Source organism: Microcaecilia unicolor, chromosome 9, assembly GCF_901765095.1.
Source record: "Microcaecilia unicolor chromosome 9, aMicUni1.1, whole genome shotgun sequence".
Taxonomy (NCBI): domain Eukaryota; kingdom Metazoa; phylum Chordata; class Amphibia; order Gymnophiona; family Siphonopidae; genus Microcaecilia; species Microcaecilia unicolor.
In genome coordinates, this window is record NC_044039.1 from 92,216,946 (window position 1) to 92,242,653 (window position 25,708).

General features: G+C 41.8%; 1 protein-coding gene across 2 annotated transcripts in view; it reads right to left on the reverse strand.

Moving 5' to 3' along the window:
• The window catches only part of SOX5 (SRY-box transcription factor 5), an 860,916-nt gene that overhangs the window by 44,279 nt on the left and 790,929 nt on the right, over positions 1 to 25,708 (reverse strand). The window lies entirely within an intron of this gene.

Here is a 25,708-nt window from a genome sequence, read left to right on the forward strand (position 1 = left end):
AATTTGTTATTGCAGAATTTGTTCTGATGTAACTAAGGGCCTCTTTTGTCAAGCCGTGCTAGCGGTTTTCATGCAGCAATGCTGAAGTAGCCCAATCAAAGTGAATGGGCTTTGTCAGAATTGCTGCACTGGGAACCACTGGCTTGATAAAAGAGGTCCTAACAGACTCAGAGACAACTCAGAGAATTTGCACTAATGAATTATTTTCGGGGTACAGTGTTCCCCCAAACCTATTGTTCTGCCCGATAGGACAGTCTAGCTGTCCCATCCCAGACAGAACATTGAGAAGGCTGTTTACCACTACATCTGACTCCATCACTGGATAGAATAGTGTACCTGTTCCCAACCAAATCAGGGTGTAGATAGCAGATAATAAAGGAGAAGGAGGGATAGTTTAGATATAGAGATTAGAAGTTTATTGTACCTTACCAAAGCTTATTACAGGATATTTCCACATGAAATCACTCTTACTTCTGAGACACCAAAGAATATACAAGTGGTTGTAGGAATACAGTATCTCAGCTGCAAACAGGTGCTATCTGGGTATTAGTCTTTTATGATTTCTTTTACCAATCGAAGGTATACATGGGAAAGCAATTAGGTAGTTTGCCAGTTCTGTTGTGCTACATTGGCTTCCCCTGGAGAGAGAGAGTAGTGACCGCCCCTCTCTAGCTTGAAGCAGGAAGTATGCTAACTTTTATAGGTTTATTCAGGATACAGGTAATATAAGCATATCTGATTGGATCTATGTTAATGTCATGGTTAACACTGATTGACTATGCTAATGAGTAGCTTCATCTCGTAAACATGTTCTCATCTTTAGCTTGCTTAACCACAAACTTTTGCAATTCCCTTGCACCTGGCCTTTGTTCACCAGTTACTGGCTGTTCTGACCACCATATTGCTACATCTTCCTGAGGAGTCATTTTGTACTAGTTTTCAAAAGCAACTGTTACCACCAGATTGCTAAACAATGTCACCCTGTCAATTAGACCCCCACCCTTGTGATTCTCTGTTTGTTCTGCAGTGTTTCAAAACTGGAGTTCAAGTCAGAGACACAGGCCTGTAAGTTTTTATCTCATATTAGATCCTGAACCAAAGTCAGGCCTGGGACCCTATAGCAATATTATACACTAACCATACCCTCTCCAAAAGACATTACACGATGTAATACCCGCAAATGAGTCTTCTCCGGAGTAGCCCCCACACTCTAGAATGCACTGCCTGAAAGGCTGCGCTTAACACAAGACTTATCTCTACTTCAGGAAGCAGGTGAAAGCTTTGCTGTTCAACCAGGCCTTTAATGGAAGAAGTAACTAACTAGTTAGTTTCATTTAGCCCACACAGGGATTGACTCAGATTGCATATACTGCAGCAGGACATGTTTATCCACTCCTACCCTAATTGAGATAATATTTAACCATTTCTCTGACCTCATGTGCAACTTTCTTTAAATCGATCACCTTACTTTCTAACTCTTCCTACCTCCTTACCTATCTATATGTTACATCTTAATGTTCTATTACGTATTGTGTTGACATTATAAGTAGTTTACCATGTCATACTTTGTATTGTTTTTGAATATTTTTACTGCTGTAATTCTCTATTGGTCATGTTTGATCTATTCTTACTGTACATCGCCTTGAGTGAATTCCTTCAAAAAGGCAGTAAATAAATCCTAATAAATAAATAAATGTAGATTTTTTTTTGTTAAGGCCTGGAGTATTCCAACTGGGATCTCTTACAATTTCCTTGGAAATATATAATTAAATATAGGGCTACTAAATATATATTTTGTTGTTCCAGCTCATCTTTCTGCTCTTTTTCTTGGCCAGCTAACCACTGGACAGATCCTATAGCTTTAATTCCCTTTCTGACTGATGTATAAAGTGTTATTATATTGTGTTCTGAAGTATGTCAGCAGTTTTTCTATTGATATATCAGTGTTCTTGTTAATTATCTGTAGCTCTTTTCCCTCCATTATTGTGAAGTTGTATGCAATTAATATTTTCTTTTCTTTGGTTAACTTGTACATTATTTTTTTTATCATTACACTTTTCTATACAAATGTATATCTTTGATTATTGTCCTTGACATTTTTGTAAAATCAATTAAAAAAAATTCTCATACACATACTTCTGCACAGGCATCTTAGAAGAACAAGAAATAGTAAAAAAACAAAAACAAAAACCCACCAACAGAAGTACACAAGGGTGAAAAGATGAAGAGCAATTCCCCACCACACCAGGAGGATTGGGGGGAGAGGGGTTAGTGCATCCATCTGTAGACACCTCTTCCATGGGATTAAGGAAAGATTTAGGGGCCCTTTTACAAAGGCACGTAAGGGCATTACTGCCCAGCTAGCACGTGCGCCTGGTGGTAATTCAGAGTTTGGCACACGCAGAAAACACGCAGTAGAAAATAATTTTCTACTGCGGAGATGTTCCTGTCAGTAATCAGCAGTTGGCGTGTGCTGGACAGTTATCACATGGATATCGCGTGAGCCCTTACCGCTAAGTCAATGGGTGGCGTTAAGGGCTCAGGCCATAAATAGACGCATGCTGGTTTTCATTTTGCCACATGTCCATTTCCTGGCCCCAACCCCCCCCCCCCTCTTTTTTCCAGACTACTGGAGAAATGGTCCAGTGTGTGTCCAATACATGAACCCACACTACCGCAGGCCACTTTTTGGCATGCCTTTGTAAAAGGGTCCCTTAGTAACAACACAATAACAACATTTCTTCTTTTCTCTCATCCCACTTTCTCTCACAATAACCGGTTTCCCTTCTCAAGTGTTGTTCTTCTTCAGTTACCAATACAAAACTTTTCACTCTCTTCTCCAATGTTTCATCTTTTACTTCTCCCTTATCCCACCATTCTTTCCCTCATCTCCAGCAATTCCACTCTAGAACTCCATTCATTTTATTTACTCTGATATCTCTATATCAACATTTTTCTTTTCTGTCATCTCATTCTTTATTCTCACTTTCCCTTCCACAATATCATTCTTACACCACTTCTTTCATCCTTTCCCATTTCTCCCCTATTCCCCTTTCTTCTACCCTATGAAGAAAGATTAAGGAGGCTAGGGCTATTCAGCTTGGAGAAGAGACGGCTGAGGTGAGACATGATAGAGGTATATAAAATAATGAGTGGAGTGGAACAGGTGGATGTGAAGCGTCTGTTCACGCTTTCCAAAAATACTAGGACTAGGGGGCAGGCGATGAAACTACAGTGTAGTAAATTTAAAACAAATCGGAGAAAAGTTTTCTTCACCCAACGTATAATTAAACTCTGGAATTCGTTGCCGGAGAAAGTGGTGAAGGCGGTTAGCTTAGCAGAGTTTAAAAAGGGGTTGGATGATTTCCTAAAGGACAAGTCCATAAACCGCTACTAAATGGACTTGGGAAAAATCCACAATTCCAGGAATAACATGTATAGAATTTTGTACGTTTGGGAAGCTTGCCAGGTGCCCTTGGCCTGGATTGGCCGCTGTCGTGGACAGGATGCTGGGCTCGATGGACCCTTGGTCTTTTCCCAGTATGGCATTACTTATGTACCTTCTAACCCTCCCCTTGCCAACTTTTGACATTCCATTCCTTTCTCTTCCTCCTTTCTCTGATCTTTCTTTCTTTCCTCTTCATTCCCTCACCTTTCCTTCCTTTTCTCATTCTTACCCTACCTTTCCTCCTCTTGCACATTCACATCCTACCATTTCATCTCCCTCACCAATTCTTCCCTTTCCATTTTCCCCACTCTCACCTCTATATATATGTTTATGATACTGTATTGTAAAATTGGATTCTTACAACAAATTACTTTCTTATGCATTATTCTTTGTTATGTATCCAATACTGTTTATTGTAAGCCACATTGAACTCAGACTTGTTTGGGATAATGTGGGATATGTCATAAATAATAATCCTTCCTTTTCCCACTGACCCTTCTCCTCTCATATTTAACCTAGTAATGTCACATTATTTGTCATTATCCACAGTCTATATTGTCTGACTCCTAACAGGCCTAAAACAACTGATGTTGCAAACTCAGCTAATCAGCTACTCTTGACACCATCGGGCTACAGACAGTAATGAAGAAAGAGTTCAATGACCCAGTGGTAGCACTACAAAAACAAGAGTGCTGCAGGTCCACAAGATATTAGGAGGGTAATTTTATAATAAGGTACTTACGTGCAAGGAGCAAAATAGCACCCTTTAATGTTATTTTTTTAGTGACTACATATAGGTCTATGGGTGCCTTTATAAAATACTCAAAACCAGAAAAGGCTCTTCAAACCCACAGCAAACAGCATGCAACAGAAACCAGAGCAGACCTGGAGTCCAAGAAGAATCTTTATTAGAATAGACCCGATGTGGCCACTTTTCACCAATTAAGCTGCATCAGAGGTTTACAAACCACTATTTAACTAAACATTGCGAGAATCAGAGAAACCACAGATCCCAGAATGCATTGCGGGGGAGGGAAAGACAAGACCAGAACTACAGAACCCAGAATGCACTGCGGAGGGGCGGAGGCAGGAGCATAGAGAACACAGATTTCAGACTGCCTGGAAGAATAAGAGAGGTCATGACAAACGAGAACCTGAGTTGCAGGAGAAGGAAAGAGAGGAGGCGGATTGGGAAATGGAATCAGCTGAGGAGAGGGTGGAACACCTGAGTGAGGGGGTGGAGAATGAAAGGATGGAATGGGAGGAGTTGGAGCACGTAGAAGGAGAAGGGGTGGAAGAAGAGATGGAGGTGGGTGAGGAAGTGACTGGAGAAGAAGAGTGACTTCTAGAGGAGCCCAAAGTAACAAGGAAAGCATAATAGTCAGGAGAGATCCGGTGGGTGGATGTCAAGAGATAAGTTGTTGACAGTTGTGGGTGGTGGATCATTTTTAGCCTGGCTTGTGGAACTGTGTTTAAAGCTGGGCTGGCTGAATGGAATTTTGGAGGCCTTACTAACTGAACTGTGGATAAAAGCCTGGCTGGCTGAACTGTGGATAAAAGCCTGGCTGGTTAAACTGAGTATAAAAGCCTGGCTGGCTGAACTGAGTATAAAAGACTGGCTAGCTGAACTGTGTGGACAAGCCTGGCTAGGTGAACTGTGTTGCAAAACCTGGCTAGCCGAACTGTGTTAAAAAGCCTAGCTAGCTGAACTGTGTTAAAAAGCCTAACTAGCTGAACTGTGGGGCTGTAAGAGCGAACTGCACTGACGAGTGTGGAGTCAGAAGCAGACAGCACGGACAAGTGTGAGAGAGAGAGAGACGATTACTCTGTCGAGAGGAGCGGCTGACAACATACATACAGAAATATAATTAGAATCCATGCACAAAGACATCCAGAAAAATTAAAACATGCAATAAAGAAACAATCATATTCAAATGCTCAAAATCATAAAATCTTAGAAAGTAAAGAAATAACAACATAAAAAATAAAAATTTTTTAACAAACCAGTGCTAAAAAATACAAGTGCCATACAAGTGAACCAGGATGATACAGCATTCCAATTATATATAAACAGCAACCCAGTAAAGAGTACATAGACAACTACTCAACCTCCCACTTTTTTCTCCAATTTTTCAAACTGTATGTAAACACCATAGTGAATGTATATGAATACAAACAAAGTTCAGACCATAAAGGACACATACCTAACAAGGGGTAAAGCAATGTTTTCCCTGGCTAATAAGTGCATATCCAAGACTGCCTAAAATAAAAAGGTAAAAAAAGCTGGAACTAGAAAACCAAAAAACACATCAGAAAGGCAAGTAAGTGAAATGGTACTTACAATCTGCAGCTCCTGAATGTCAAAAAAATAAAGCAGCACCAACAGCTTCTCACCTCACTCTGGGGCCCTTTTACTAAGCAGCGGCAAGTCTAGTGTGGGCTTACTGAGCGCCAATCTGAAGGAACCACTGGCCCAATACGGGTGCCGGCAATAGTTCCACCCCCAGTGTGCAGCATTTCCAGTGCTAGTGGAAATATTCAAAAAATATTTCCACAGGGGGTTACCCGGCAGTAATTGGGCAGCTGTGTGTTATGGGTGACACCTACTCTAACCTCAATGGGTGGTGGTAAGAGCTCCCCTCCCCCCCCACATGGTAAGAGCAATCTTACTGCATGGTCATGTTTCTTTTCAGCCTTTTTAAAAACACCATCCTGGAGGTTCAGGACAAATATATTCCACGTATTAGAAAAAAGGGAAAAAAGACTAAACGTCAGCCGGCGTGGCTAAACAGTAAGATAAAGGAAATCATTAGAGCCAAAAAACAATCCTTCAGAAAGTGGAGAAGAGAACCAACTGAAAGTAACAGGATAGATCATAAGGAATGCCAAGCCAAATGCAAAGCGGAGATAAGGAGGGCAAAAAAGGACTTTGAGAAGAAATTAGCGTTGGAAGCAAAAATACATAGTAAAAATTTTTTTAGATACATTAAAAGCAGGAAACCGACCAAAGAGTCGGTTGGGCCGCTGGACGAAAATGGTGTTAAAGGGGTGATCAAGGAGGACAAAGCCGTAGCGGAGAAATTAAATGAATTCTTTGCTTCGGTCTTCACCGAGGAGGATTTGGGGGGGACACCGGTGCCGGAAAGAATATTTGAAGCGGGGGAGTCGGAGAAACTAAACAAATTCTCTGTAACCTTGGAGGATGTAATGGGTCAGTTCAGCAAGCTGAAGAGTAGTAAATCACCGGGACCTGATGGTATTCATCCCAGAGTATTAATAGAACTAAAAAATGAACTTGCGGAGCTACTGTTAGAAATATGCAATCTGTCCCTAAAATCGAGTGTAGTACCGGAAGACTGGAGGGTAGCCAATGTTACTCCGATTTTTAAGAAGGGTTCCAGAGGAGATCCGGGAAATTATAGACCGGTGAGTCTGACGTCGGTGCCGGGCAAGATGGTGGAGGCTATTATTAAGAATAAAATTGCAGAGCATATACAAAAACATGGACTGATGAGACAAAGTCAGCACGGATTTAGTGAAGGGAAGTCTTGCCTCACCAATCTAATGCATTTTTTTGAGGGGGTAAGCAAACATGTGGACAATGGGGAGCCGGTTGATATTGTATATCTGGATTTTCAGAAGGCGTTTGACAAAGTGCTGCACGAAAGACTCCTGAAGAAATTGCAGAGCCATGGAATCGGAGGTAGGGTATTATTATGAATTAAGAACTGGTTGAAAGATAGGAAGCAGAGAGTAGGATTGCGTGGCCAGTATTCTCAGTGGAGGAGGGTAGTTAGTGGGGTCCCGCAGGGGTCTGTGCTGGGTCCGTTGCTTTTTAATGTATTTATAAATGACCTAGAGATGGGAATAACTAGTGAGGTAATTAAGTTCGCCGATGACACAAAATTATTCAGGGTCGTCAAGTCGCAGGAGGAATGTGAACGATTACAGGAGGACCTTGCGAGACTGGGAGAATGGGCGTGCAAGTGGCAGATGAAGTTCAATGTTGACAAGTGCAAAGTGATGCATGTGGGTAAGAGGAACCCGAATTATAGCTACGTCTTGCAAGGTTCCGCGTTAGGAGTTACGGATCAAGAAAGGGATCTGGGTGTCGTCGTCGATAATACGCTGAAACCTTCTGCTCAGTGTGCTGCTGCGGCTAGGAAAGCGAATAGAATGTTGGGTGTTATTAGGAAGGGTATGGAGTCCAGGTGTGCGGATGTTATAATGCCGTTGTATCGCTCCATGGTGCGACCGCACCTGGAGTATTGTGTTCAGTACTGGTCTCCGTATCTCAAAAAAGATATAGTAGAATTGGAAAAGGTACAGCGAAGGGCGACGAAAATGATAGTGGGGATGGGACGACTTTCCTATGAAGAGAGGCTGAGAAGGCTAGGGCTTTTCAGCTTGGAGAAGAGACGGCTGAGGGGAGATATGATAGAAGTGTATAAAATAATGAGTGGAATGGATCGGGTGGATGTGAAGCGACTGTTCACGCTATCCAAAAATACTAGGACTAGAGGGCATGAGTTGAAGCTACAGTGTGGTAAATTTAAAACGAATCGGAGAAAATTTTTCTTCACCCAACGTGTAATTAGACTCTGGAATTCGTTGCCGGAGAACGTGGTACGGGCGGTTAGCTTGACGGAGTTTAAAAAGGGGTTAGATAGATTCCTAAAGGACAAGTCCATAGACCGCTATTAAATGGACTTGGAAAAATTCCGCATTTTTAGGTATAACTTGTCTGGAATGTTTTTACGTTTGGGGAGCGTGCCAGGTGCCCTTGACCTGGATTGGCCACTGTCGGTGACAGGATGCTGGGCTAGATGGACCTTTGGTCTTTCCCAGTATGGCACTACTTATGTACTTATGTACTTTTACTTGCTGCTGTAAAACCGGTCACTGCCTTTGGTGCAGGGCCCTTCCTACCGCAGCTTAGGAAAAGGGTCCCTTTCAAAGTTGAAAAAGTTGAATCAGCCATCTTGAAAAACAAAACAGGCTTTTTATGCACGCTTTTAGAGGTCAAAAGTGACTGCAGGGTTCTAAAAAGCTTTAAAATATATTAAAACCTTACATGGGGATCCTGTTCTTGTTAGAACACCTTAAGAAGCACAGGAGCAAAATCAAGCCCATATTGACCACTCAAAAAACCAGAATGTTCATAAAAATAGTGATATAACTTGAAATTAAAAAATTAAAAATGAAGATAAATCTGGTAACCTTATACTGGCAGGAACTCAGAAACAAGGCAGGGCTGGAGCCTGACAGGAATTCAGAGACAAGGCAGGGCTGGAGCTTGGAAGTAACTCAGAGATAAGGCAGGGCTGGAGCTTGGAAGTAACTCAGAGACAAGGCAGGGCTGGAGCTTTAAAGGAACTCGGAGACAAGGCAGGGCTGGAGCTTTAAAGGAATTCGGAGACAAGGCAGGGCTGGAGCTTTAAAGGAACTCGGAGACAAGGCAGGGCTGGAGCTTGCCAGGAACTCTGAGACAAGACTGGGTCCAAGGCTACAAGATCTGGAAACAGGGCAAAGCAGAACAGAAGCAGGAACATCAAGGCAGGAACTCAGCAAGCAAGGCAGGCAAGACAGGAAGAAGAAGACCTCATCGCGAAGGTGCCAAAGTGGTGCCTGGGCCTCCCTTAAATGTGCCAAGTGCACATAGGGCTCTCCTTTTACTAAGTGGCAGTAAGCCAAATGTGGGCTTACTGCTCGCAATACAGGAAGTACTGCCGGGCTACCGCAGCAGCCCGGCAGCACTTCCCTCCCCTAGCATGCCGTATGGCTTCAAGACCTACTTAAAAATTGTGAATAGAAAGTGATCCAAGATGGCACACAGATCCAAGGGTACATGCTGTTGGGATACAGTGAAAAAGGTTGGGGGATCTAGAATCCTGTTTCTAAGAACAGCTGAGGTAGCAGTAACTCAGAATACATATGAGGATGCACCATTGTAGACAACACAAGTTCAACAAGCCCTAAGCAGGCAGCATTCATAGACATCATAACCATCATGGGACAAATGGAAGGCGCAGACCAATCAGCTATCACTAATGAGAAAAACCAAGGCAAAGCTGGAGATCTATCAATTATCGCTGTTAATGCAAACCCTGACAAGACTGCCAAGCAGTCATTTATGACCTAGAAAAGGGGTCTTTGGATAGTCAAGGTAATGCTAAGTATGAGATCCTATGGCACTCTTATCACCTCTGAAGGTTTTCACAGATAATGTAAGGCATTTCAGCTCACACTCAAAAACAAAGCATAAGTCTGAGAAACACAGGAATCTTCAGCCTTGGAGGACTTCAAAAGACCACAAAGACATGAGACTGGAGAATAAGAGAGAGTGACATTTGAAAGGAAAGCTTCTCTCTATGGCGACACAGCATGGGCAATTACAGGGATTTCACTACAGACTGTCACATCTCTAAAGCCGGCCCAAATGTTGAGATTTGGCCGGTTCCGACCGTATTATTGAAACGAAAGATGGCTGGCCATCTTGCTTTGATAATAAGGTCGGGACGCAGCTTTACGGGGACGACCTTGAAGATGGCCGGCCCCGTTCGATTATGCCCCTTTATGTCATGCACTAACTGGTTAGCACAGGAACACCCCCTCTCCACCCCTGACATGCCCTCTCAAAAACGTTTTGAGAGGTTATCGCCCCCTACAAAAATAGGTGGCGATAAGTACTCACATGGTAATCTTTAAAAATGGCTAGCATACGGCCATTAATGGAAAAAAAAACCTGGGTTTTTACAGCCACGGTAAAAATGGCCTTAGCTTGTGGGAAAGACCCTCATACCAAGTGACATCTAACTCGACTACATCAGCCATATGGATACCTGAATGCGGAGTTCCACAGGGATCCCCCCTCTCACCGACCTTATTCAACTTAATGATGACACCCTTGGCCAAACTACTATCAAACCAAAACCTCAACCCATACATATACGCAGATGACGAAATGATCTACATCCCATTTAAATAAGATATAAAGGAAATTTCCAATGACATCAACCAAAGTCTACATATCATGCATTCATGGGCGAATGCATTTCAGCTGAAACTTAATGCAGAAAAAACCCAATGTCTAATACTCACCTCTCAGCATAACACAAACAAATTCACCACCATTAACACACCAAAACTGAATCTTCCAATTTCGGACACCCTAAAAATTCTTGGAGTCACCATTGATCGACACCTAACACTTGAGAGTCACGCAAAAAACACAACCAAGAAGATGTTCCACTCAATGTGGAAATTAAAAAGAGTAAGATCTTTCTTCCCCAGGAATGTCTTCCACAACCTGGTACAATCAATGGTACTCAGTCATTTAGACTACTGTAACGCACTCTATGCTGGCTGCAAAGAACAAATAATCAAGAAACTTCAGACAGCCCAGAACACAGCAGCTAGACTCATATTCGATAAAACAAAATATGAAAGTGCTAAACCCCTACGAGAAAAGCTACACTGGCTCCCTCTTAAAGAATGCATCATGTTCAAAATATGTACCCTAGTTCACAAAATCATTCACGGAGATGCCCCAGCCTACATGTCAGACCTGATAGACTTACCACCCAGGAATGCTAAAAAATCATCTCGCACATTCCTCAATCTTCATTTCCTCAACTGCAAAGGTCTAAAATACAAACTAATGCATGCGTCAACCTTCTCCTTCTTGAGCACGCAATTCTGGAATGCGCTACCGCACAACTTAAAAATGATCCACAAACGAACTAACTTCCGCAAACTACTGAAGACACATCTCTTTAACAAGGCATACCACAAAGAGTAACAAATATGAACCCCTCCACAGAAATGTCTTATAACATTTGCTTGCTATACTAATATCATGCTTTTTCACTATCATGTTACCCCAAATCCTCTGTAATACTAAATGTTTATTTCTTATACTTCTCCACCATTCATGATGTATTGTAAGCCACATTGAGCCTGCAAAGAGGTGGGAAAATGTGGGATCCAAATGCAATAAATAAATAAATAAATAAATAAATAAATAAATAAATAAATAAATAAATATATAAATGTGCATTAAGTCCACATTTTACTGCAGCTTTGTAAAAGGACTCCTTAGAGCTCTATCTGTTAAATTGCATCAATTTCCTATGTGCAAAACACATTGGGGGGTCTTTTACAAAGGCACGGTAGTGTTTTTAGTGCGTGCTAATGATTAGCACATGTTGAATGTTAGACACCCATAGAAAGGAGTGAGGGAGGAGTGGCCTAATGGTTACTGCAGTGGGCTTTGATCCTGGCAACCTGGGTTAAATTCCCACTGCAGCTCCCTGTGACCTTGGGCAAGTCACTTAACCCTTCATTGCTCCAGGAACAAAAACTTAGATTGTGAGCCCTCTAGGGACAGAGAAAGTACCTGCATATAACTGTACAGCACTGAGTATGTCTAGTAGTGCTACAGAAATGATTAGCAGTAGTAGAATCTCTAGCATATAGCGTGCACTAAAAACGTTAGCACACCTTAGTAAAAGGACCTCATTATTAGTTTCTGAGTTTGTTCAATTTTAACACAATTTAGTAAATAAAGCTCTTAATTAGTAATATCCTACCGACCCTCCTCTCCATTCATCATCCCCACCAAACTTTTCTGACCGTGCATAGACGACTGTTATAATATCAGACTCCGAGGGACTGTTCATTTGCTTTAAATTGATCTCTTAATTAATAAGTTGAATTTGTTGTGATGTCAATATAGGAAGATATATTGGGTAAGGATTTTTTTGTCAAGATCTGAATTTGCTAGACTTTACTTCTGCTCTAGCATGTGATATTCTAATATGTTTTGCATTAGTAGATAGTTGCTCTAGTGTGAATGTGAAAAGAAAATGAAAAGAGGATATTAGAAATGAGCAGCACTGCTCAGTCCTGTAGATTTGAACTGTCTTTCTTGAAAGCTGAAATGAGCAAGTGATCAGAGGGGAAATTATCCTTCTTCAGCTACAAGGTGACCTATTAACCTTCCTCCTCTAAAACATGTGTTATAATAAAATAATTTAATTAGTAACTATAAAAATGGAAGTTGAGATAATTTTCTAAGGATGTCGCTCTGAGCCCTAGTATGCTGAAACAGTCAACTGTGCTTTTCTTGGACTCTAGATATGCAGTGACTTCTGTTAACTCTCAGTCACATGTAGGAATGCCTAATAAGGAAGTGACTTTAGTTAAACCTCAGTGACAACAGAGGAAAACTGGGGGACAAGAGAGAAAGGAGAAAATGTATGCGTATTTAATTAAGATACTGTTTAACAAAATATGATGAAGCCAGAACAATAATACAATTTGTCACTGGTGAAAATTTCATTAGTTTGAACTAGAGATCGCAATCTTTCTTATGGAATTATGTTATAAGGGTAGGTTGTAACATTTTGCCATTAATTTAAATCAAGGTGAAACAGAAAAATTTTTCATAAATACATATGGTTTTGATTTAGTAGAAACTAGCCTTTTCTGCACGTGGGGCAGATATTCAGAATTATCCCACTCAAGTTGATTGACAAGGTCAAATTAAGGGGATGAAGAGTGTACTGGCATTGTTGCTCACAAATATATTACATAGAATCGGCCCAATAACCAATCCCTGAGGTATTTCATTACTCACTTTCTCTTATTCTCAGTGGATTCCATTTACCACTACCCTCTGCCACCTGTCAGTCAAACATTTTCCAATCCATTTCATCACTTTGGGTCCTAATTTCAGCCTGCACAGCCTATTTGTGAACCTCCTGTGAGGAACTGTATTAAAGGTCTTGCTGAAATTCAAATATACTATATCTAGTGCATGTTCTCGATCCTATTCTTTAGTCAAATAGATAAATCAGATTGTTTTGCTATGATTTTCCTTTGGTAAAACCATGTTGACTTGAATCTTGTTGGATTCTAGGAAGTTCACTATCCTTTCCTTCAGCAACATCTCCATTAGTTTCCAACCACCAAATTGAAGTTAACTGGACTGTAGTTTCTCTGTCACCATCTTTGTGAAGAAGGATCACATCTGCTCTCTTCCAATCCCATGGAACCTCTCCCCTCTCCAAGGATCTATAAAATAAATCTTTAAGAGGACCCATCAGGATCTCTTTGAGCTCCCTCAATATCCCCATGGCTTTGTCCACTGTTTTTCAAATGGTTTATAGCCAATTTCTCCTGTGAACAGTGCAATCTATACTCTTGCCAGCCCGCCATGGCCCTTCTCCAGGATTTTCCTCTGTGAACATAAAAGTATTTATTTAACATATCCGCTTTTTCTCATCACTTTCCACTGAGTGGGTGTTAGAAACTTTCATTCTTAAAATTAAAGCCTTCCTCCTTTCCTCAGCATGTCTGAAAAAAGTCATGTCATCTGCCTTTACATCTGTAATCATTATTTATTCTATCTGTACTTTTGCTAGCCATATTTCTCTCATCACTGAGTTTTAGCTGGTAATCTTTTCTCTGTTCATCATCCTATGTTCTTCTGTATTTTCTAAATGCCACCTCTTTTGCCTTTATGTTTTCAGCCACTTGTTTGTAAAACCATATCGGTTCCTTTTTCTCTTGTCATATTTATGGCTCCTTTAAGCTTGGACTAATGTACTTCCACTTCTCCTAAGTCTACCCATCCTGTCAGATCCTTCTTTAGGTACTCCCTCATTAGTCCATATATTTGAAATCCATTACTTTGAGCTCTGTATCTGCATTCTGTTTTAGTTCTTACATCAAATCATATTGTGTGATTTTTGCTGTTGCCCAGTTTGGCTCCTACTCATATTTTAGACACTTTCTCCATTTGTAAGCATTAGATCCAGAATTACTACTTCCCTTGTGGGTTTCACCACCATTTGTCTGAGCACAGCAATTTCACAAGCATCCAGATCTCTCTACTTTTTTCTGATTCTGAAGAAGGGACATTCCAATCCACATCTGCCAAGTTGAAATTTCCCAGCAATAGCATTTTTTCCTTTCATTCCCAGCTTTTGGATTTTTTAAATCAAATCTTTGTCCACTTTCTTCATTTGTGATGGAGGTCTGTAGATGACACCTGTATGGATAGACATGTGAAGGACCCTTCTCAGTCTTCCATCTCTTCACCAATCTCCACATATCTGGTTCTCTAGTCCTTACTCATAACAGCCGATTCATTTTTGTCTGTCTTACCCCCCACTATACCACACGAATCTCATCGAATTCTTTGATTGGGTGACCGGAGAATTGAACCGTGGACGTGCTATAGACGTAATCTACTTAGATTTCAGTAAGGCTTTTGACACGGTTTCCCCACAGGATGCTCTTAAATAAACTGGATGGGCTGAAGATGGGACCAAAGTGTTGAACTGGATTAGGAACTGGTTGACGGACAGACGCCAGAGGGTGGTGGTGAATGGAGTTCGCTCGGAGGAGGGAAAGGTGAGTAGTGGAGTGCCTCAGGGATCGGTGCTGGGGCCGATTCTGTTCAATATATTTGTGAGTGACATTGCCGAAGGGTTAGAAGGTAAAGTTTGCCTATTTGCGGATGATACTAAGATTTGTAACACAGTGGACACCCCGGAGGGAGTGGAAACATGAAAAAGGATCTGAAAAAGCTAGAAGAATGGTCTAAAGTTTGGCAATTAAAATTCAATGCGCAGAAATGCAAAGTGATGCACTTAGGGAGCAGAAATCCACGGGAGGCGTATGTGTTAGGCAGGGAGAGTCTGCTAGGTACGGACAGGGAGAGGGATCTTGGGGTGATAGTATCTGAGGATCTGAAGGCGATGAAACAGTGTGACAAGGCGGTGGCCGTAGCTAGAAGGTTGCTAGGCTGTATAGGGAGAGGCGTGACCAGCAGAAGAAAAGAGGTGTTGATGCCCCTGTATAAGTCGTTGGTAAGGCCCCACCTGGAGTATTGTGTTCAGTTTTGGAGGCCGTATCTTGCTAAGGATGTAAAAAGAATTGAAGCGGTGCAAAGAAAAGCTACGAGGATGGTATGGGATTTAAGTTACAAGACGTATGAGGAGAGACTTGCTGACCTGGACATGTATACCCTGGAGGAAAGGAGAAACAGGGGTGATATGATACAGACGTTCAAGTATTTGAAAGGTATTAATCCGCAAACGAACCTTTTCCGGAGATGGGAAGGCGGTAGAACGAGAGGGCATGAAATGAGATTGAAGGGGGGCAGACTTAAGAAAGATGTCAGGAAGTATATTTTCACGGAGAGGGTGGTGGATGCCTGGAATGCCCTCCCGCGGGAGGTGGTGGAGAGGAAAACGGTAACGGAATTCAAACATGCGTGGGATAAACATAAAGGAATCCTGTTCAGAAGGAAGGGATCCTCAGGAGTTTAGCCTTGAATGGGTGGCGGAGACGGTTGGGAGGCGGGGCTAGTGCTGGGCAGACTTATACGGTCTGTGCCAGGGCTGGTGGTTGGGAGGCGGGGATAGTGCTGGGTAGACTTATACGGTCTGTGCCAGAGCCGGTGGTGGGAGGCGGGGCTGGTGGTTGGGAGGCGGGGATAGTACTGGGCGGACTTGTATGGTCTGTGCCCTGAAAAAGACAGGTACAGATTAAGGTAAGGTATACACAAAAAACTAGCACATATGAGTTTATCTTGTTGGGCAGACTGGATGGACTGTGCAGGTCTTTTTCTGCCGTCATCTACTATGTTCTATGTTACCTACATTTCTCATCCTCATTGTCTTCTCCTGGTCCTCACAGTCTCTTACCTATCTTCTACCCTTCCTCCTTTTCATCCTATCTTACACTCTCTCTCATACCCACCCCGGTCTTCTTATCTCCCATTCTTACTCATTTCTCAACCTACTGTCTACACCCTGCTTTCACTTACTTCTTTGCTTCCCATTTCAACACTTTATACTTACTCCCTCCCTAGGCCTCATCTACTTTTTTCTACCTTTCATTCCTCGGCAACTCAAGCTCTATATCTGTCATTTTTCCTTTTCTCCTGGCTACATTTCATCCCTTCTCGCTCTTACACTCGATCATATTTTCCACTCTTTCTTATTTTCACCTCCTTCATACCATTTCCACCCTCTTCTTACAGTTTAATCACCATCTCACATCCCTAGGCTTCTCACACTCCACTGCTAATATCCCAGACTCAGTATATACACCATACCATTTCTCTGTTCCACATTCCCCAGTGATACTCCTAGATTGCAAATGTCATATCCTTCAGACTCATACGTTGGTCCTATTAAACCCAAGCACAGCAGGAGGACAATGTTGTTAATGTCTGCTGAGGTCAGTGATCATCTGCAATAAATAGCAATGGCAGTTGTTTCACTAGGGGAGATTGTGATTGGAGTTGGGAAGGCTTAGCCTCGTCAAACCTCTTATATGGAATGCCTATGCCCCCACCCCCCATACACAATTGGGGTGAGGGGTGCAAGAAGTAATATTTCTCTTCAGGATCTGCAAGGCCAGATGATCTGTCAGTCAAGATAGGGACAGGAAGGCCAACAGATAAGTTATGTCTCTGAAAGAAGTATTCGGGGTGGCATTTCATGCCTACTACCACATCACAACTGCTTCTCTCGCATTTAAATTACCTGTAAAGGACAAGAAAAGTCCCAAGGGTCTTCTATGCATAAAAGAATTCCTCAGTCTGTATACGCCAGCCAGTAAAACTACTGTAAGGGGGCAATCCCTTGTGTATGCTCAGAGATTGTATGGGTGGACCACTCACATAACATAGTTCAGTCAGTACAGCATTAGACGTTTACCAATTTTATTCCAAGTATCAAAAAGGCATGTAGGAAGTCCAAATGACAGCCAGCATGGTGAAAGAGGCCATTAGAGCCAAAAGAACATCTTTCAAAAATGGATAAAGAATCTGAACCAAGAAAACAGGAAGCAGCATAAGCACTGGCAAATTAGATGCAAGACATTGATAAAGAATGCAAAAAGCAAATTTATTTTTCATGAAAAACAAACAAATATGTGTAGGGGCAAAACCCCTTTAGTGACCACTTATAGTGCCAGTAACAACCTCAGCATTATTTGTTAAAAAACAAGTACCTTCATTGAATTACTTTTGAAGTCAACTTCCATACTTTGATGATTACCAATGTACTTGTTCAGCAAAACATGATTGTTGATAAACATTTTGCACAGTCATGTACCCGACACCAGGCTAACCCAGACACTGCGGTGGTGGACAGACAGTGAAGGCCACAGTAGTCTACATCATTGGACTCTTTGGAGCCAAGTTTCAGGAGCAGCAACCTTGCTGACTCGAGTGGGAACTCAGAAAGGTCCAGAATATGGGAGGCACTGACTTGTCTTCAGGAATCACGTGCTACAGCCAGAAATGGTACATAAGAAGCACCTCTGCGGTCCACAAATTGAGTCTGGTGACCCCACCAGCTTCAGGCTAACATTCTCCCATGTTTCCTAGCTTATATAACTCCATCTACCTCTTCTGCATCGATGGACCCTTCAGAGTTCCTGCCTGCCTCCTGATGCATCTCTTCAGGAGAAGACTTCATCAAGCAGGTGCCCCCTAGATTCTAGGCCTTGGACTAGGCGTGTGTTTGCTCAACCATTTTAATAAGGTAAGTCATTTTCCTATGGAGGTCCTAGCATTTGTGCATAACTCTCCCATTATTGTTGCCTCCTTTATTTTAATAATTTATTTGTTGCTATAATAAATATATTTATATTTTTATAAATTTGGCCCTTGTGTCAGTTATCTGTTGGTATAACAGGGCTGTGGACTTGGATCCATAAGGGAACATAAGATTGATTGTTATAATATAGTTCTAGTTCCCAACTGCCTCGCTCACTAATGGAGTTGGGGAAATCTGTTTAGCCCCACATATGAATTTAAGTCAAAATTCAAAAACAAATCAAGAGAAAACACTTAATACAAGTCCACATCATGGAGGATCCAAAAGATTACAAAATATTTTAACTACAAATAAAGAAATAACCAAATAGAATTATAGGCATAGAGATCTTACAATTATCATTATTATACCTGCTTCCAATTACAATTAGAAAAAGAATTAATCTTAGATTATTAAACCTTCACTTTCTCTAACAAAAAAATTCTCCAAATAAGTAGGATCTAAAAAAAATATATTTTGTGTATCACTGAGAGTTGGTTGCTGGAATCTCACCTGACAATTATTACTCATTTGACTCCTCCCACTTATACTGCTTTTTCTTGTATTTGGGAGGGGAGGGGAGGGGTTTTGGTAGTTTTTAAGGAATTTTTAAAATTGTAAGTGCACACTAATATTATGGTAGGCTCTCCCATTAAGTCTCTGCTTTTGGGTTCAACTTTTGTGAATATATTATTGATTTATAGTCCCCCTGGTTCTTTGAATCATGATTTTTCTTCATTAATTGAAGCTATTAGTACTTCTCTGTTGCCTAAAGATACCCTTATTTTAGGAGATTTTAATTTTCATGTAAGTATGATAGCCTTTGATTTGGTAGTTCGGGATTTTATTTTTTAATATCTTTTTTGGGTTGGCATCAGTTGGTTTCTGTCCCCACTCATTTGGAAGGCATATTTTAGATCCAATGTTTTTCAGTGTTTTTGAATGACAGGAGTTGGCTCCAATTAGTTTCAGATCTTGTGGTTGCTGCCATGCCTTGGTCAGATCATAAGTTGATTTCTTGTATGTTAGTGGGGCTGGATTTAGATGTGTTGGGTCCTTCTGTAGTGCAGGTAGGGAGGCATTCACAATTTAGTTTGCAGGACTTTTGGCAAGAGTGGAGTTCTGAACTGTGTATGTTGGAGAATATGTTTTTGGGTGAAGCTGTGGATTGGTGGTATAGGCCACTTGATGCTTCTTTGAATAAGCTGGACCCAAAAGCATGAGTTACGGAAAAAACGAGGAGAGCTGGAGATGGCATCCTGATGTTTTTACACAGAAGGAGTATTATGTGAATCTTGAATTGTATAAAAAATCTGTGGTGACTGTTAAATGTGTTTTTTTAAATTATAGAATTTCTAAGGCGCCTTCTCAATCTAAGGAGTTGCTGTGGTGGAGTCCTTGGTTGTCCCTTGTGTTTCTGAGAGATCTTTGCCATCAAGTCAGCATATGGCAAATTATTTTCACGCTAAAGTATGTGGGGTTGTAGATTTGTGCTCGTATGTTGGTGATAGTGAAGTGGGTGGAGGGGTATTATGGTCCAATTTTAGTCCAGTGGATTCCATGCAGGTAGAGTGTGTGGTTTAGTCATTGAGAAATTCTAATAGTCCTTTCAATTTGTGTTCCACAGTGGTGTTGAAGGCCCTAAAGTCTGATATTTCTGATTCCATGGCTTCTCCTGTTAATCAAATGTTTGATGAAGCCACGGTACCTTCAATTCTGAAAATGGCAGCTGTTCGCCTTCTGTTGAAGAAACCTTCATTGAGTATGGACTGAGTTGAGCATTTTAACTCAATTTCCAATCAAGGGTTTTTTTTTTTGCTAAAGTTGGAGAAGTTGGTGTTGTTTCAGTAGACTGATTTTGTGGAACAGCATTCTTTTAGATCCTTTTCAATTTGGGTTCCGTATACAGCATAATATGGAAACATATTGCTACCAATGCTGGATGACATTCAATCTGGTTTTGCCCAGGTTAATCGGTATTTGTTGATTTCATTAGAGTGGCAACAGCTTTTGAGACTGTTGACCATGGGCTGTTTTTGAAGCAGCTCAGATCGTTTGGGATTGCTGATAAGTTCTTGCCTTGTTTCAGTCTTTTTTGGCAGAACATATCTTTCAGTTCCGTGTTCTTCTAAATCCCATTGGATGGCTGTGGATGCTGGTGTTCCGCAGAGCTCCTGTTCTAGTTATTGTTTAATTTGTTCATGCTTCCGGTGTGTAAGGTGTTGGTAGATATGGACGTTGACAATTTGCAGTTTTATTACGCTGTGCCTACTGCAGTGGATGAAGGAGTTAAGTTGTTTGAGTCTCATTTTTGGACAGTGCAGGTGTGGATGAGAGCTAATGGGTTGACCTTAAATGTAGATTTTATGGCTAGTTCAGTCAGGTGAGGATTGTCCTTTTCCTGGTTTTCAGTTGGATTATGTTTTTATTCCTTATTGGCTTCAAATCATAGTTTGGGGGTGATTCTGGACACAACCTTGTCGTTTAAGCAGAAGGTAGCAGAGGTGATAAAGGTTGTGTTTTTTTAAAGCTGCATTTGGTACCTTGGCTTAACTATTTTCTTTCTGAACAGAACTTTCATACCATGCTGCAGAGTTATGTGCTGCCACATTTTGATTATTGCAATGCCCTTTTATGTGGTCTTCCATGTATGATGCTGAAGGCATTGCAGGTAGAACAGGATTCAGCGGCTCAGTTGCTCATTGGGGTGAGTAGAACTGGTCATGTTACCCTTTAATTGAAGAGATAACATTAGCTACCCATTTTGTGGTGCACTGAGTTTAAGATTTGACTGTTGGGTTTCAAGGCATTGCATGATGATGCTCCATTGGCTTTGGTTTGAAGCTTGCAGGCATATTGTCCTGAGAAGGTGCTTAGGTCTCAAGATCAGGTTTTTTTTTTAGATGTTCCTTCTTTCCATCATGTTCATTGGGAGACAGTTCATGCCAGTGTCATTTTTGTTGTTGGACCAAATCTGTGGAATGCTCTTCCACCTTCTATGTGTCAAATTACTTTGTTATCTCTGTTTAGGAAACAGTTGAAGACTTTGTTGTTCCGTAAAGTTTTTTCTTAAAAAGAACTGGGGATGTGTTGTATTTGGTAACTGGGGTTGGGGGGAGGGTTCGTTTGTTTTATTTTTGTGATGCATGCTGCTGATTTGTGTATGTTTTATTGTAATCTGTTCAGATGGTTGGATGGGCGGGCTATAAATTTTGTTAAATAAATAACCAAATAAATAAATATAACAATTATTCCCCTGTGTTATCAGATACTTACAAGAAATTTTCAAGAGAACAAGCAAAAGAGAATTTAAAAAGAAGATTGCTGTAGAGACAAAAACTCATGGCAAAAACTTTTTCAGGTACATTAGAAGCAGAAAGCCTGTGAGAATGTCAGTGGGACTGCTAGATCATCAAGGAGTTAAAGAAACACACAGGAAAGACAAAACCAAAGTGGAGAGACTAATTCTGTTTCAGTCTTTTCTAAGGAGACTGTAAGGAAGCTACCTATGCCAGAAATGGTATTTAAAGGTAATGATATGGAAGAACTGAAAGAAATATTTGTGATTCTGGAAGACGTAATAAAGCCAAATCAACAAATTAAAGAGTGACAAATCACTTGGACTGCACTGAAAGAACTCAAAAATGAAATTGCAGATTTAATATTGGCGATCTGCAATCTGGGAAGATAGCCAATGTAATGCTAATTTAAAAAAAAAAAAAAAGATTTCCAGGGGTCATTTGGGAAACTACAAGCCAGTATGCCTGATGTTAGTGATTGGTAAAATGGTAAAAACTATTATAAAGTAAAATATTACTGAACATATGGACAAACATGGTTTCATGGGTAATAGTAAACATGGATTCAGTCAAAGAAACTCTTGTCTCACCAATTTGCAACATGTTTTGAAGGTGCGAATAAACATATGGATAAAGGTGAGCCAGTTAATGTAGTATATCTAGATTTTCAGAAAGCTTTTGATAAAATCCCTCACAAGAGACTCCTTAAAAAAATTAAAATGTCATGGGAAAAGAGACAAAGTTCTGATCTGGGAACTGGTTAAAAGAATACAGAAAGTAGGGTTAAATGGCCGATTCTGTCAATGCAGGAAGGTGAATAGTAGAGTGCCGCAAATATCTGTACTGGGACCGGTGCTTTGTAACATATTTATAAATGATCTGGGAACAATAAGCTAGGTGATCAAATTTGCTGATGACTCATCATTATTCTAAGTTGTTAAATCATATGTGGACTGCATGAAATTGCAGGAGGACATTGGGAGGCTGCAAGACTGGGCATCCAATAGCAGATCAAATTTAATGTAGACAAGTGCAAAGTGATTCACATTGGGAAGAATAACCCAAATTATAGCTACATGATGCTAGGTTACATATTAGGAGTCATCACCGAGGAGAAGGATTTAAGTATCATCATGGACTATACATTGAAATCTTATGTTCAATGTGAGAAGGTCAACAAAGCAAACAGAATACTAGGGATTTTTAGGAAAGGAATAGAGAATAAAACGAAGAATATCATAATGCCTCTGTATCACTCCATGATGAGACCACACCTTGAGTATTATCATCACATCTAAAATAAATATGTAGTGAAACTGGAAAAGGTACAAAGAAGAACTGATTAAGGGGATGGAACACAAAGGAATCCTGTATAGAATGCATGGAATCAAACAAGCTTTGATTAGATGGCAACATCAGTAATTGGAAAGCAAAGCCAGTGCTGGACAGACTTCTACGGTCTGTGCCCTGAAAATGGCAAGGACAAATCAATATCAACTAAACATGTGTAGTATCACATTATAACTTATACATGTTTTTATCTGCTATCATCTACTATATTACTATTTTACTATGTTACATATGAGGAAAGGCTTGACTGTCCAGTCCTCTGGGAGGAAAACCATCCCCCAAGCTGTGTCAAAATGGACTTCCAGATATTCCAGGACCTGAGAATGGAGCAGGTGACTCTTGACATGATTAACTACCTAGCACCGACTCTACAGGAAGGCAACGACCTGAGAAGTGTTCATCCTGGCTTCTGATTCTGAGTTGGCCTGAATCAACCAATTGTCCAGGTAGGGGATGAACCTGAATGCCCTGGAACCATAGATGTACTGTTACCACCACCATCACCTTGGAAAAGGTGTGGGGTGCTGTGGACCACCCATAGGGCAGGGCTCAGAATTGAAAATGGCACTCAAGCATACATAAGTGGAGGAATTGCTTGTGATGATCCAAAATAGGGATATGCAGATAGGCCTCCATAAAGTCCAAGAAGCTCAGGAACTCACCCGGATGAACAGAGGCGATCACAGACTGAAGGGTCACCATGCGAAAGTGCTGTATATGGAGGCAAACATTCAACTCTTCTATATCCAGGATGGAACCAAAAAATAAACTGAATAATGCCCAAGGCCCTGTTCAGCCTCTGAGATGGGCTCCACCACTCCCAGCGAGAAGATGCTGAAGAGTAAGAGTGACAGCTTGACGCTTTAACTCCGAGCTACAGGGAGACACCAAGAAGGCATCAGGAATGGTGCAAATAAGCTCCAGGAAGTACCCCTTCTTGACTACCTCCAGAACCCATTGATCTGAGGTGATGTGGGTCCACTCTTGGTGAAAGAAGGCAACCTGCCCCCTACCAGAACCATTGAGGGGCCCGGCACATCCTCATTGGGCAGACATGGCAGTTTCAGCCCTGCCAGAGGATCCTATGTCTCCAGATCATTTGGGACCACAAAAGGAACCCTGCTTTAAGGGTCTTCCTGCACCTGATGCCTGAGCTGTTGAGCACAGAGCTGGTTGAAAATGGCCTGCCCTCTTAGAGCAACCTCGACCCGCTTAGGACTGTTTGGAACTTTTCTACTACAGTTCAGGAAAATGGAGGCCGGGCCTCCTCCATGTCCTTCACTAACTGTTCGATGTCCTCCCCAAATATGAATTGCCCTTGAAAGGGCAGCTGACTGAGCTTTTTAGAAACCACAACCATTGGCCACCAACATCAGAGGTTGCCACTGACCAGGAGGAAAGATGTAGCAAATTGTAAAGGGTGTCCACCAGGAAGATTGCCTCAGACTCCAGGTGAGAGACTTCTGGGGACTCTAGCAGCTGCTGCAATCACCGCAGAATAGCCTGAGCTATGTAGCCCCCACAGATGGTGACTTAGACACCAGACATCCCAAAGACAAAAACGTTGCTCTACATGCTTGTCATGGAGCTCTCAAAGAGCTGAGCCCGTTTGCACAGGGTCTTTTTTGTGCCCGCTATAACCAGCATATCCATTCTGGGGTTCAACTAGTATCTGTCCATTTCCTCAGGGGCAAAGGTATACAGGTGGTCCAAAGGTCTGACTCTTCTGAGAGCCCCATTCAGGGACCTCCACTCCAATAAAATCATGCAGATTGGGGCCTTATGAAGTGGAAAGTGCTTTGGGGGTCCTGTCAATCCCTCCAGCAGAGCCTTGAGCCTCAGTAACCTCATCAATGAGATGAGAAAGCACTTCCCATTGGAAAATCTGGTTCATTTGTGATGATCCAAAATGGGGATATGCAGAGACTCCAGATCCTACAGAGACCACCCAGAGCCTCAGCAGTCACCCAGTCCCTCTGCAGTATTTGGCCCCTACAACGGAGCCTTGGCTGGGGGCCCCTAAGGGCCCCACAGCTGACTGAGGGTCCAGGTTGCTTAACTGTTTTGGTTAAGCTCTCGAGCCAAAAAAGTGCTAGGGGCCCCTATGGGCTGTATTAGGACTCCCTCGCAGGCAGGCCTGGGGTGGGTAGAAGAAAAAGCTCCTCACTCCTCCAAGCCCTGATGGAGGCTTTGAAGTCTCCTGCTGCACAGAAACTGCAGCAGAAGAAAAAAAAAGCTGAATTTAACACGGCTGCTGTTCTTGCCAAAGACATCAGAACTGCGGGTCCTGAAGCCTCCATACAGGGAACCTGCAAGGCTGCTCCGGTGGCCCCCAATGCCCCGGGACTATTTCCACTGAAATGCTCCATCACAAGAGGGGTAGACCTAACCAGTGGGTTGCAGACACCACAGCATCTGCCAGCGGGCATGTCTGGTCACATGTCCAGTCCTGCTCACTGAGGTGTGCTCTTTTGCCTTTTTTTTTTTTAAGACTGTAAAGCAGACCTTTTTTTCTTTTTTCTGAATGAACTTTATTCTCCCAACAGGGGAATAAAACTAGAGCACACAGGCCAGATTACAATTATTTTGTCTGGCAGCTGCAGGGGACCCTGAGGGAAAAACACCCAATAGTATGTATGAGAAATGAGAATGGGGACTTGCATACCTTTAGTGGGGTCCTGTAGGGCCAAGCCAATGCCTCACCCAGTGGACGCTAAGAAATGTGACTAGGGGCAGCAGAATCAAGCTCCGTGTGCTACTAGATCTGGTCCAAGAACTGGGAACCTGGAAGTGGCTATTAAGTTCAACTTTGCTGTGGGGCCACGGCCTGCAGAGCAGGGAGCTAGGCCAAGGACCAGGAACATCAGCTGGAACAACCTACCATCTGTTAGAGGTAGAGAAAAATATTAGAACTTCCCACTGAGCACTAGTAAGTTATATCAGTAAGTTCACTAGAGAAGATCTGTTTTCCCTACCTACGTCTTCTG